Source organism: Cupressus sempervirens, chromosome 1 (assembly GCF_028749045.1).
Source record: "Cupressus sempervirens isolate cs-2001-9-10 chromosome 1, ASM2874904v1, whole genome shotgun sequence".
Lineage (NCBI taxonomy): Eukaryota > Viridiplantae > Streptophyta > Pinopsida > Cupressales > Cupressaceae > Cupressus > Cupressus sempervirens.
The window spans coordinates 67,186,042-67,200,200 of NC_143118.1; positions in this window are offsets into that span (position 1 = coordinate 67,186,042).

Below are 14,159 nucleotides of genomic sequence, written 5' to 3' on the forward strand. Positions count from 1 at the left end.
TGAACTAGGATTCATTTTCTTTTGGTTTGAAATATTTATCTTTCCATTTGTTCAAATTATTGCATTTTTTGTTCAAGTTGCTTGTTTGGGGCAAAATTTGAGGGTTTTGGCAAACATGCGCCTCTAACTTGCAAGCCCATAGTTGGAATTTAATGCCACTTGGAGGGATGAAAATTAGGAGAGTTTATTTTGATATGGTAGAGTTTCAGGCCTGGAGGAGAAGGTTTCATATTTTTACCAGCCAACCCTAGGCTGAACATTCCTATGTGTTCAGCCTAGATTTGTAGGAGAATTCATGATTAGACTTCCAAACCAACCAATATGACCTAAGAAAAGGGTGAAATGGAGATTTGGCATGGGGAGGAAGAATTCCATGTAGTTGTCCTGGTTCTATGAACCCATATACTAACACTTGCTTTGGAAAGCTAGCTTAATCAGGCCTATTAGGTCTGTGAACCAAGTGGGAGTTAGGACATGCTGGAGTAGGTTCAACCGAAGATATTTTGGAGTCTTCAAGAACTTGGTAAAGGGTATTTATAAAGTTAATTTTTTTGATACCTACTCTGGAAAGTTTGGAAGTTAGCCATAGAAAACTAAAAATTGACCTATTCAGATTTCTAGGCCTAATTTTGGGAATTTGGTCTTTTGGGGGTGTTAGAACCCTAAAAGTGCATGAATCTCTATGGTATGAGCCTAGTGATGTTGATCTTAGCCTAAGTTTGAAGTTTGGAAACCAGATTTCACATTTTGCCTTATTTAGCCCAGTTGAGGGCTAGTGTCCCTAAAACCTATAATTGACCCAAGTTTGCTAAGAGCCCTAGAGAAGGGGAAATACCTTAGAAAAGTGGAGTCCACATGGAGAGACAGTGGTCAGCATTGGGTAAAGGCTAGTAAGCTTGATTGGCATCTTGCAATGGGTTGGGTGCTACTAGGCACTTAAGAAGCTTTTGGTGAAAGAAGGTTGTAAGCTCTGCATTAGAAACAATGTGAAAATGACTATCTACAACACTTCATCTAAATAAATGAAAACTTCAAGTTGGACCTAGGTGTGGTAGTATGGGTATTGGATGTCATTTATTGCAAACTTGCAAACATGAAGAGTTTTATTGCTGCATTTCACTAATCTCACTGTGTCCATGGTCATTGTTCTCTTTTCATTCATGTTTGGGGGTATGTTCCTGGTGCAGAGCACCAAGGAACTTGGTTTATATTTTGGTTTTCATGTTTTTTTTACTTACTTAGGCTAGAATAAACAACCCTTGCATGAGAAGTCCATGGTTGTCAAAGAAAGACACCATTTTGTATGCTTAAGGCACTTTATGCAATTTATAAGCAAAAGTTGTTCATTAGGAAAATTTGAGATTTTTAATATTTTTGGTCAAGAAATCCTAGGACTAAGTTTTTTTTAGTTGGTTTTAGGTATGTTGGAACCTTCTCCAAGTCCTAGAAGTGGAATCGAGTGAAAAATGTAAAAATTGCACTTTTTGTGCAAAGTTGCATTGTTGAAAGTTGTAAACGTTGCTCAAATTTGCAACTTAGTGGGAAAAGGGTTATAAATATTAAGATATTGATTTTAACCATTAAAATATACATAGAAGATATATATACCTCATTTGTGAGGTCTGGAGGGCATTAATATACGGATTGGAAGAAGTTGCAAAGAAAGAAATTCAGTTTTCAAGTCATTTTTACTGTTGTTTGCACGCTGCATGAAATTTACAGACTTTCAAACTATATGTGATGGATTTTTTAGATAGAACTTTGAATAAGCTTTCTTTTACTTCTAGTCTCATTGTTCTACATGTTTTCTGACTCAAGTTATTGCATTTTTAGTGAAACTAGATTTTTAGGACAACATTTTGGTGCACACAGCAAAAATGGGCCTCTAACTACAATTTCCTTGGTTGAAATTTCATGCCCACTTGGAAAATGGTAGTTATTAGGCTCTTTTTTAAGATTCTAGGGTTTCAAGACCAGAGGATGTGTTTTATGATTTTTCCAATAAAGCCCTAGGTCAAGTACCGTGAAGGATTTGACCTCTTGTAGCGTGTTGATTTGTGAATGGCAGGAGTTTGGGAATTGGTGAAGGGCTGAGCATTTGAAAATAATTTATGTTAGTGTTTTTGAACCTTCCTAAGCATTGAGTTCATTTCCATGACCCCGTTTCCTACTGGTTGCTTTGTAAACCAGTCATCTACTTGATTGGGACATGTTTGGGAACTGACAATCTCCATTTAAGCTAAAGTCTCCATTAAAAGGTGGCAATGAGATTTTTGTTGTTATGTTAAGATAATTAATATATTTAAATGAGAAATTTGAGGGATCATGCCCAACTTGAGTATCCTAGCTTCCCAAGTTATGTAAATGCAAAGTTGCAATGTTGCTCAAAAAGTTGCTTGAGTAACTTTTGCAATTTATGGAAGTTTGGGAAGTTGTAACTATCCATGCTTGTGTATATGAGCATGGGAAACATTTTTTTGAAGGTTAGAAGGTTTCTAGTTAGATTTGCATTTTTAAGCAACTTTTACAACTTTTGCAATTTTGCACAAAAAGTGCAACTAATGCAAAGTTCACTAGATTTTAGTTCTAGGACTTGGAAAAGGTTCCAAACTATTAAAAAACAACTAAAAACACCTAATCCTATGCTATCTTGATCAAAAACTCAAAAATACTCAATTTGGCCTAATTAGCAACTTTTGCTCATATATTGCACAAAGTGGCCTACACATACATATCTTGCTCATATCTCTCTCATCATTCGTCGTGGGATCGAACTGTCTATTTCATTAGCTCCAGGTGTCTGGGTAAACCCTAGTCCCAAGCTCATCCCATCTTGTTGAGTGCTCAAACGTTCTTAGCCATGTTGAACTGAAACTTCCCTAAGGGTCACTAAATGCCATAGGACAGTGATCTTTGATGGGGCATATCTTAGAGCTCATGCAAGGTATGGATGTGATTCTAGGTGCTATAGGACCATGTTGTAGAGACCTACAATAACCTCTCTCTCTTTTTTGGAGATCTTACTCCATTTTGATTTTACAATGCCATCTTAAGTGATGTTAAAACTCATAGTGTTGGCCAGTACAAAGTTGCCAACTGCCAAATCTCCCTCACCATTTTTCGTGGGATCAAACTATCTATACTGTTAGCTTTGGGTGGTTGGGTAAACCCTAGATCCAAGCTTGTCCCATCTTGTTGAGTGCTCGAACGTTCTCGAGCATGCCGAACCGAAACATCCCTAAGGGTCACTAAATGCCATAAGGCAGTGATCTTTGACGGGGCATATCTCAAAGCTCGTGCGAGGTATTGATATGATTCCAAGTGCTATAGGATTGTGTTATAGAGACCTACAATAACCTCTCTCATTTTTGGAGACCTTACTCCGTTTTGATTTTACGATGCCATCTCGGGTGATGTTGAAACTCGTAGTGTTGGCTAGTACAAAGTTGCCAACTGCCAAATCTCCCTCACCATTTGTTGTGAGATCGAACTATCTATTTTGTCAGCTCTAGGTGGCTAGGTAAACCCTAGCCCCAAACTTGTCCACTCCCATTGAGCGCTCAAACATTCTTGAGCATGCTGAACCGAAATGTCCCTAAGGGTCACTAAATGCCATAGGGTAGCAATCTTTGACGAGGCATATCTTGGAGCTTGTGTGAGGTATGGATGTGATTCTAGGTGCTATAGGACCATGTTGCAAAGACCTACAATAACCTCTCTCTCTCTTTTTGGAAATGTTACTCCATTTTGATTTTTCGATGCCATCTTGGGTGATGCTAAAGCTCGTAGTGTTAGCCGGTACAAAGTTGTCAACTACCAAATCTCTCTCATCATTTGTTGTGGGATCAAACTATCTATTCTGTTAGTTCTGGGTGGCCAAGTAAACCTTACCCCCTAGCTCGTCTAGTTCTGTTGAGTGCTCAAACATTCTCGGGCACGTTGAACTAAGGGTCACTAAATGCCATAGGGCAATGATCTTTGATGGGGCATATCTCAAAGCTCGTGTGAGGTATGGATGTGATTCTAGGTGCTATAGGACCATGTTATAGAGACCTATAATAACCTCTTTCACTTTTTGGAGATCTTTCTTCATTTTGATTTTAAGACGCCATCTTGAGTGATGCTGAAACTCGTAGTGTTGGCTAGTACAATGTTGGCTAGTACAAAGTTGCCAACTGCCAAATCTCCCTCACCATTTTTTGTGGGATTGAATTGTCTATTTTATTAGCTTTGGGTGGCTAGGTAAACCCTAGCCCTAAGCTTGTCTAGTCCCGTTGAGCGCTCGAACATTCTTAGGCATGTCAAATTGAAATGTCGCTAAGGGTCACTAAATGCCATATGGCAGTGATCTTTGACGACGCATATCTTGGAGCTCGTGTGAGGTATGGATGTGATTTTAGGTGATATAGGACCATGTTGTAGAGACCTACAAGAACCTCTCTTGATTTTTGGAGATCTATCTTACTCCATTTTGATTTTGCGATGCCATCTCGGGTGATGTTGAAACTCGTAGTGTTGGCCAGTATAAAGTTGCCAACTACCTAATCTCCCTCACTGTTCATCATGGGATTAAACTGTTTATTCCATTAGCTCTGAGTGGATGGGTAAACCCTAGCCACAAGCTTGTCCAGTCCCATTGACCGCTCAAACTTTCTTGGGCACGCTAAACTGAAACGTCCCTAAGGGTCACTAAATGCCATAGGGCAGCGATATTTGACAGGGCATATCTCAGAGCTCATGCAAGGTATGATGCAATTCTAGGTCCTATAGGACCGTGTTGTAGAGGCCTACAATAAACTCTCTGACTTTTTGGAGATCTTACTCTATTTTGATTTTGCAACGCCATCTCGGGTGATGCTGAAACTCATAGTGTTGGCCAGTACAAAGTTGCCAATTGCCAAATCTCCCTCATCGTTCATCATGGGATTGAACTATCTATTCTATTCGCTCTGAGTGGTCAGGTAAACCCCAGCCCCAAGCTCATCCCCTCCCATTAAGCGCTCGAACATTCTCGAGCACACTGAACTGAAACATCCCTAAGAGTCACTAAATGTCATAGGGTAGTGATCTTTGATAGGGCATATCTCGGAGCTCATGTGAGGTATGATGCAATTCTAGGTCCTATAGGACCATGTTGCAGAGACCTACAATAACCTCTCTCACTTTTTGGTGATCTTACTCCATTTTGATTTTGCGATGCCATCTCAAGTGATGTTGAAACTTGTAGTGTTGGTTAGTACATAGTTGCCAACTGCCAAATCTCTCTCACCTTTCGTCATGGGATCAAACTGTCTATTCTATTAGCTCCATGTGGTTAGGTAAACACTAACTCCAAGCTCATCCTATCTTATTGAGCGCTCAAACATTCTCGAGCACGCCAAACCAAATCATCCCTAAGGGTCACTAAATGCCATAGGGCAACAATCTTTGATTGTAGAAACTGGATATGTCATCTCATCCAATGATGAAGACTCGTGATAGAAGGTAAAGGGGTGATCATACACATAAATTTGAACATGTTTTTTTTATGGTAATAAGGTAATCCTTGTTTGTAAGGTCAAGGAAATTGAGGTCACCTATAAACCCAAATTGCCTTAGTCCTAACGATTTTCCTTTTTTTGTTGTTTTTGTTAATAAGTTGACTCGATAAGTGTTTTGAGAGTCATTACACCTTATATAGTTGCATGTTATCATTGAATGGAGTTAGTGGAAGATGTTAATGATCTTCTTGGTTGTCTTAATATTCATTTCATGGGTTTGGAACATAACCACTTTCCTTTGTGAAGAGTTATCCGAAAATCAACAGATTACATAATGTTGCAAAGAAAATATAGTCATAGGATGTTGGAAGATTGTTTTCACTCATAGGATGTTGAAGAATCTCTTGGAAGGTGGTGCAAGAGTACCCTTTCAAGGCTCCCACCATATCATTTTTGGTGTGATGAACTTCTCTGAAGAAGTATGTGAATACAATAAGGGCATTTAGCTCATGCTTCTGTGTCCAAGTTAGGGTAGGTCTTAAAGTTTCCTCTTTGATCTCTGTTGAGAAAGGTACCTTAACTTTGGGTTGGTATCCTTCTTAGCTCTTTGTTGGGGAAAGGTTGATTTAGGAGTTTTTATTGCATTTTAGGCATGGTGTGCATTAAAAGAACCTTCCAAGGTGGACTACTTGTTTAGAAGACCAAAGTGCATGAACAATGTAATGTTATGTAAATCTGCCACCTTATGGAAGGGATGTTATTATGAGTTTGGGGATTCTTAGGTGAAGCAAGATAGTGAAATTTTCACTCCCAAGGATGTTTTGGGAAGGCATACCATGGTCTTGAAATGTGAGTTAAAACAAGACTACCTGAGCAATAAAAATTGCCCCAAAATTGCTTACAATTTTTAAAAGTTGTTGAGCAACTTTTTCCAATTGTTGCTAAAAGACCTACTTTGTAAAGAAGCTTTGAAAAAGCCCCAAATCCTATCTCTAACCCAAGGAAAAACCTATTTATTCTTGGATGAACCCTAATCAAGGGTTGGCAACTCATTTCTTGTACGAATTCGTACTGTTGGAATGTATGTAGCAGACTATGACTATTTTAGCACAGATTTTACTAGTTTTTAATCTTGTTTGGAGGAAAATCACATGGCTATTATCATTTTGTTGCTTGTTGTAGTTGTCTTATTGTTTGTTTTCCATTTTCCATGCATTAGTTATAGTTTGTGACCAAGTTTTGAAAGGTTTTGTAAATTTCTTCAAAGATACATGTCTATTGCCAGTTTTGGAGTTGTATATCATGAAAGGGTTGTAAGTCTTGTCTCTGATGTGGAAATTCCATGGTATTTTGGATTTCAAGGCTATAGACCCTAATGTATTATATTATGCAAGCAAGGGCCCTAAAAGTGAGTGCAAAGAATTCTTTGACCAAGCCCTAGGCAAGCTAGGCAATGCCTGGCTAGGGACTGTCAGCAAAGAAAGAGCTCTCGACAGCAAAGCTTGAAGAATGAAGACTTTCCCTTCTAAGGGATTGAAGAGGGGTATGAGGAGGTTCTAACTTGTGGAGGAGGAGTCTTTATGAAGTGTGGAAGGTGTCTTAAAAGTGGGGACAATAGGCAACCAAGAAAACCCTACCAAACCCTCAATTTTGTTATTTTTGTTGTACGACCTATAGGCACCCCGAGACCCTAAAAATCCTTGAGCATGGGTCCTATGCATCAATTTATCTTAAGGCCAGAGGTGTTTAAACTCTAAGAAAAAGGAGTTATTGGACCTAGAAATCCGGGTGGAGGCCTAATTAGGGGCTCTCCTTGTAGCCCTTTTGTGAAAAAAATCTTGAAATCGGGTATAAACCCATTGTTGTTATCCATTCAAGCATAGTAAAAGTGTTCTAGTAACACCTTAGGACATCATGGAAACCTGAATTTATGATTTATGACAATGATTTTTTCAAATCAAGAACAATGATAAAGTTTGCAAATGTAATTTATTGTTTTCAGTTTCAAATTTGTTATATGTTTGTAATAATAATTTATGATAAATGTTTAGATGCATAATATAGAAGGTAGACTTTAAACATGAACAAGAAGATCATAAATCATATGACAATGACATATTGCCAATGATAAATTTATGGCTTTAACACTAAAAAAGTTTATTGTTGATCAATATTGTATCAAAGTTTCAAACTGATTATGTATTGAATTAAGCTTGATAAACAAATAACAGAGAAGGAAAACTTTAAACATGAACAAGATCATAAATCATATGACAATGATATCTTGGAAATGATAAATTTATGCTTAAACAATGATAAAGTTTATTACTAATCAATATTCTATCAAAGTTTTGAATTGATTAGGTATTGAATTAAGCTTGATAAACAATGAGCTAAGACACAAATAAAAAATCGAAAAAAAAATCAGAAATCTCAATCAAGGTCCTTAGCTATGATGCTCTCCACCGAGTACCCAATACTTGGGATACGTGTACCCAATAGTTGGGTACGTGGGTACGAGTACTAGGGGTGTGGGTACAAGTATCCATGCAACCTCATAATATATTATGATAACTAATAATGCCATACATGAACGAACATATAATATATTACGATAACCAATAATATCATACATGAACAAACATATAATATAAAATGATAACCAATAATGTCATACATTAACAAACACATGATATATTATGATAACCAATTATGTCGTACATGAACAAACATATCATATATTAACCAATAATGTCATAAGTCTAATAAAGTCATGCATCAAATATATGTCATACATCAAATATAAAATGTCATATATACATCAAATGTATATCGAATATGTCCACTAACATAAAATCCAACATATATGTCCACTGATGCCTATACATGTGTGTCTATCAACTATATCTTCTCCTTCCCATGAGGGGAAGGAAACAAATCTCTAGAGGTCATCGGTCGTCATGTAGAGGGAGATGATGGGGATGATGGGGTCTTCCTCACACACTCCCTTGTCCTCTTGTTTAGGCTCTTCTCTAACTCAAGGTGATACAAACAAAGTAGATATGAATCAATAATTATTATACATTGAAATCAAATATATGTACACACAAAATTAATTATTTTCTTACCACCATCATATAGTCACTCTGCAATCCACCTCAAAGGCTCGTGGATGATCGGGTGTAACAAGGCCCTACAACAATTCAATCAATATAATCACTTATAAATAATATTAGAAATTTTGATACTAAATAAACAACAACTAAAACCAAGAAAATTCTTTCATACCTCAGTCAATGGCTCTGAACTAGCCATAGTTGCAGCCATTTCAAGATTGATGGATTGCCGAAGATGAGTAGGAGTCTCAAATGTCAACAGCTGCATGTCATATAATACACGTTACATGTAACATGAAACATGAAACAAATATAATCAAATGAATTAAATTAACATGAAACAAATGCACCTGTACAAAGCTCGTATCACACCTTGGCTTGGAGTCCCTAGTGAATGTCGATGGTCCAGTAGATAATTGATGCATATGCATAATTTTTTTTTTCAATCCTCCATATGATTACTTAATGAATATATGTATTAATTTAATGATTAAATCAACACATACCTCTGGACTCGTCGCGACGAGACGAAAAATGGGGCCGGGGGATCTCTACTGGGGCCACCAACACTTTGACCCTGAATTTTGAACAATGTCAATAAATGCTAATTAATTAGTCATTCACTATACATATGAAATGTGATCAAATTAGTTTATTATAATTGTAATTTACCTGTGTGTTAATGCCAAATGTCTCATTCAGGAACTAATCAGTGACTAGCCCATCATCCATACTATCTCCAGCGTGACTGCCAAATATGCATAAGGATACACATGATGTGCACATGTGATCGCGACGCACAAAAGGCTCCTCCTCAACTAATGGACTCATGCAATGAATGAGGGTCTGCGTCAAAGCATTAATAGTCCCTAGAGTGCTGGCCTCTACATGTTCCTTCACAACTGAAGGAATAATCACATGCTCACCTTGTGGCTTGATAACAGGTGCCCTAACTATGTTAGGGTGATGACATGCCCCCAACCTCTCAAATGATGACCCCCACATCTACCCTAAGATTCTAATATATCAAAATAATTGGGGATCTCCCTAAGGAACAATTCACAATACAATTTCCTTAAGAAATACACTGGGACCTCATGATTATTGCAGGGAGGGGCATCAAATACCATCTGCCATCTATCCCAAAAATTATTTCTAATACCATCAAGTATGCACCAATGGATGGGGAACCATTTAGTTGTCTCTCTAGCAGTATTTTGTTCACCAGGCTTTCTAAACAATGCACAAATTCTACCTTTTGGTACATCTTTTTTTTAATATCTTGATATGATAATTTGTTTGCATAATATCTTTTTTGTTCCTCCCTCTTAACATGCCAAATATCTAACTAACCACTAACAAAAGATACATGGGTCATAATGGACTCGAGGGAGGATGCCAATTGTGCTCTCATTGGATTGGTTTGTCCACAAGCTTTCAACCTACCAATGAGTGCTTGTAATTCATTTTTCCCTCTTTCTATTTCATTTATTATGTTGTCTTATTTTCCAAGAGGAGGTCTTCCAATCGGTGCATGTTGCAGAATTTCTTGTTCTTGTTGTGGAGAGTTTTGATTGTCATCTTGTTGAGGGTTTTGGTTTTGATCTTGTTGAGGGTTTTGGTTTTGATCTTGTTGGGGATTTGTTGGTTCATTATTCATATTTTTTGATAAGAAACCAATTGCAATCTAAATAAATAAACAAATTTAAATAAAAATTGAAAAAAACCTGCAAAACAATGCAAAAACAAGGGTAAAAAATATACGACATGATCTCGATCTCAAACTTCGGTGACAAGGAGGCATTTTGAGGAGGTGGGTGGCAAAAATCTTCAATCTTCAACTCGCGTACATGTTGTGAGGAGGAAATCTTGAAAAATGAACTTAAAATGAAATGGGTTGTGGGTTTGTAGCCCATTTATTAAAAAAAAATTGTTTTGAAAAGAGCATATACACTATATTTCGTACGTGCTTTTTAAAACTAGAAGAAAAAAAAAGGTGTCATCTTTTTGGTACCACGACTTGGTGCACTTACCCTCATAATAATGATAGAGATAGACAATGAAATCTAGTGCTTCAACATAGCCAACATTGTAAATTACCAACTAAGCAACCCCAAGGGTAAGAATATAAGAAGAATCAATAGTAGATAAGACAGGACACAGAACTATAAAAAGGTCATCGACATATATATTCAGTATAAACAAAGTCATAATAGAGATATGCATTGTGTAATTTTTTCTTCTTGGATAACCATGCCTTTTAAAAGATTATATTCTTAGCATCTTTGTTTAGTAAAACTCAATAGATCTTTGTAAAGAGGTTAAAGTAAATAATTTTAGAATTGTTGTGATTTAATTTGACCATGCACTATTGTCAGGATATTTGAGGAAATTTATCACTTATAATCTAAAAAGTGATGTGAATAGTAGGAATGGGTGTTGAATGTAGGTTTAAAGAGGAGGGTAATTAATGGGAAATGTATTGTTTTCCTTAGAAACAACCTACCAGTCTTTTACATTATGTTTGTTTATGATGCTTCGCCAAGGTCAGTAAAGCATTTATGCATATGATTGAAATGCATTGATTATTTTACATTGTTTTTCCTCTTCCACATCCTTGTGTATGTTTCTACTAGACATATGTGTAAGTAGATTAGGCACTTGGCTACACCATATCCTTCCAATCCAATTGTGTCAAGTTGCTAGCCTTCTCGTGCCAAGGTTGGGTAGTTCTTTTTAACTGGAGAACATTGGGGAGCTAATGCAACGGGCACCCTAGAATGCCCAAAAACTAAACCAATTGCTGAAATATAATTTTTAATGCAAACTGAAGATGGAACCGATGTTGAAATTATATTAATTCTCAAAATGATGAAATCCAATACAAACAATGTATTCCAAAGGCCAAACCCCAAGGGAATGACGTCTAGAATGTTACAAGAGAGGATGAACGTCCCCTATTGCCAAGAAAGATATGTGATTCACACATCCAAGCTCTTATCAAATGTCATTCACAAAAATCCCATGCTCAACAATGAGACTTTCACCCCTATTTATCCTTTTCCTTCACCCTTCTAGAAGGAACTAAAACATTAATTAATTGCAAGTGTTAGAAGCTTCCCCCTTCCAATAATTAATGCACTCTCTAAAAACTCCTCCCTTGCGATACAATATTTAATTGTGCTTCTAGAAAATTAAATTACTAGAGGCTTCCGCCTTTCCAATAATTAATACACACTCTAGAAGCTTCTCCCTTGTAATACAATAATTAATTAAATAAATTAAATATAAAGTCACCTTTTAATTTTTAATTTATTTAATGACTTTATAAGAAATTAATTTAATTTTCTCTTATGCTCCACTTAGACTTTGGAGAACATGAAAGCTAAAAGATGGGATCATTACATAGACTTTGGAGAACACGAAGGCTAAAAGATGGGGTCATTACAGCTAACCACTCCATGGTTGGGTGGTAAAAGTGCCTGGACCACTCTTCCATCTCATGATAGCAGATGGACATTGTTTTGATGGCTTGGAGACATGACTACATGTAGATGGACTCATAGGTTTGATGACATGTCATTTTATGTGTTTTTTAATGTTATTGTACGTTTATCTCATTTGATGTACTTATGATTCTTTATGTTCGATGTGCAGCTTGACATACTTATGACAGATGTTTGATGAGTAGACTTTATGACTTTTGTTAGTTTATGATACTTTTGTTTATTTTCATTCAAAATTATGTAAGTTTCCATGGGAGGCCAATTTGTTTTCCAACATTCATTGAAAATCTAACATAAAAGCTAGATGATATTATCATTTTGAATCCACATCCTATCCTTGAAATAAGACATTACGTATATGAATGTGAAGTACAAATTCTACATCAATGTAGTTGCAATGATTCAATCGTTTGCGAATGTGAATATGTTTATAATTGTCCTAGATGTTTTGATTACAAGTCATATAACCTCAACTCACTACGTTCTATGTCCAATTCTATTCTAGTTTAATATGATACAAGTATATCTATTTTAATCAAATTCCTTCATTTTATCCTTTATTAACTTCAACTAAATTGATGTCTTATGACTAGGTATTTTAAATCAATTATCAATTATTTATCCTCCAAATTACTATAATGTATTACCTTCTAATAACCCTTCATCCATAATTAATATTTTAATTTTTTATTACTAAATTATGATAATTCCCAAATAATCTCTAACTAATGATACCCTAACTAACTCCATATCCCAACTAAGAGTCATACCATTATTATTTAATGAATTTAACTAATTAAAGAAAATATAAAAGCCCAAGTAAGAATTACTAATATATTTCCTAATATTTAATCTTTTAAATATCTCTACACCTATCCTACACTCCCCTACCTACTATCCTACCTTACCACACAAAATCCCCCTTCACATTATCCATAACATAAATAATTATTACTATATAAAAACTTACTCCTAACTTTATTTAAATATTCCTACTTTACTAGCCTCCTTTTTCTACTAACTACTAACCAACTCTACTTTCCACCTTACCCCCTAACACACCTACTAACACATGACTTGATATAATAATACAACCCTAAACATTACCAATTATCCCATTAAAAATAAATAAAAAAATCCCCTACCTCAAATCAGGCGCCCAACTCCCCATTCGAAATGATACCCTACTTCCCTTTACCCCCTAACACCTACCCATAGGAGAAAACATCAAAACCAATGCGCCCTTACCAAGGATAGGTGCATTTCCTCCTCCCAGTAGTGGAGGCACCTAAGGAAGCTTGTCCTTGACATGTGGCAAGGAGATATGACATCACATAAGGTGCCCAAGTCTTGTCTCAAGGGTGTAAGGTGCTTAGGATGGATGGGGACCGTTGTTCCCCCTCCCTTTGAATTTGACTTTCCTGATCCTTACCAAATGGGTGCCCACACTTATGTTTTTAAGTATTTTTTTTTTTTTAAAATAAAAATTTATATGAGGATGCTTATAAGATACCCCTCCCTTTTCACCTAGGTCTAAGGGGTGAGTGCCTAGGTGTCTGACTTGACATGAAATTTTTTATTTTTTATTTTTTGAAATTGTGACACAAGTGTCACGTGACTCAAATGAGTCTTCACTTACAAATATTTTATGAGCTAGGTGTTTATTATTGTTTGAGTCTTATCTCTTAGCATATGTATTGTTTTATTAATATTCTATGTAGAAGATTCTAAAGTATATTCTTCCTAAATAAAATATTAGTTTATAATAGGTATCAAATTATTTTTCCATTCTCATACAAATTCTAGAGAATAAAAAGTGCACCTACAACAAACTTTTTCTTATAGATTTTTAAACTATGTTGTAGAAGGAGTTATTTTCTTTCACTTTAACTATGAAGAAAAGATGTTTTGTTGGTGATAAAATTGATGTTATCCTTTGTTCTATATAATCTTAGAGATTTAATGGTACAAGACAACTCAAATTTTGACACTTCAATGTATAGGGTCCATTTTAAATGTTTTAAAAAAGACAATTAGAATCACATATGAAAATAACT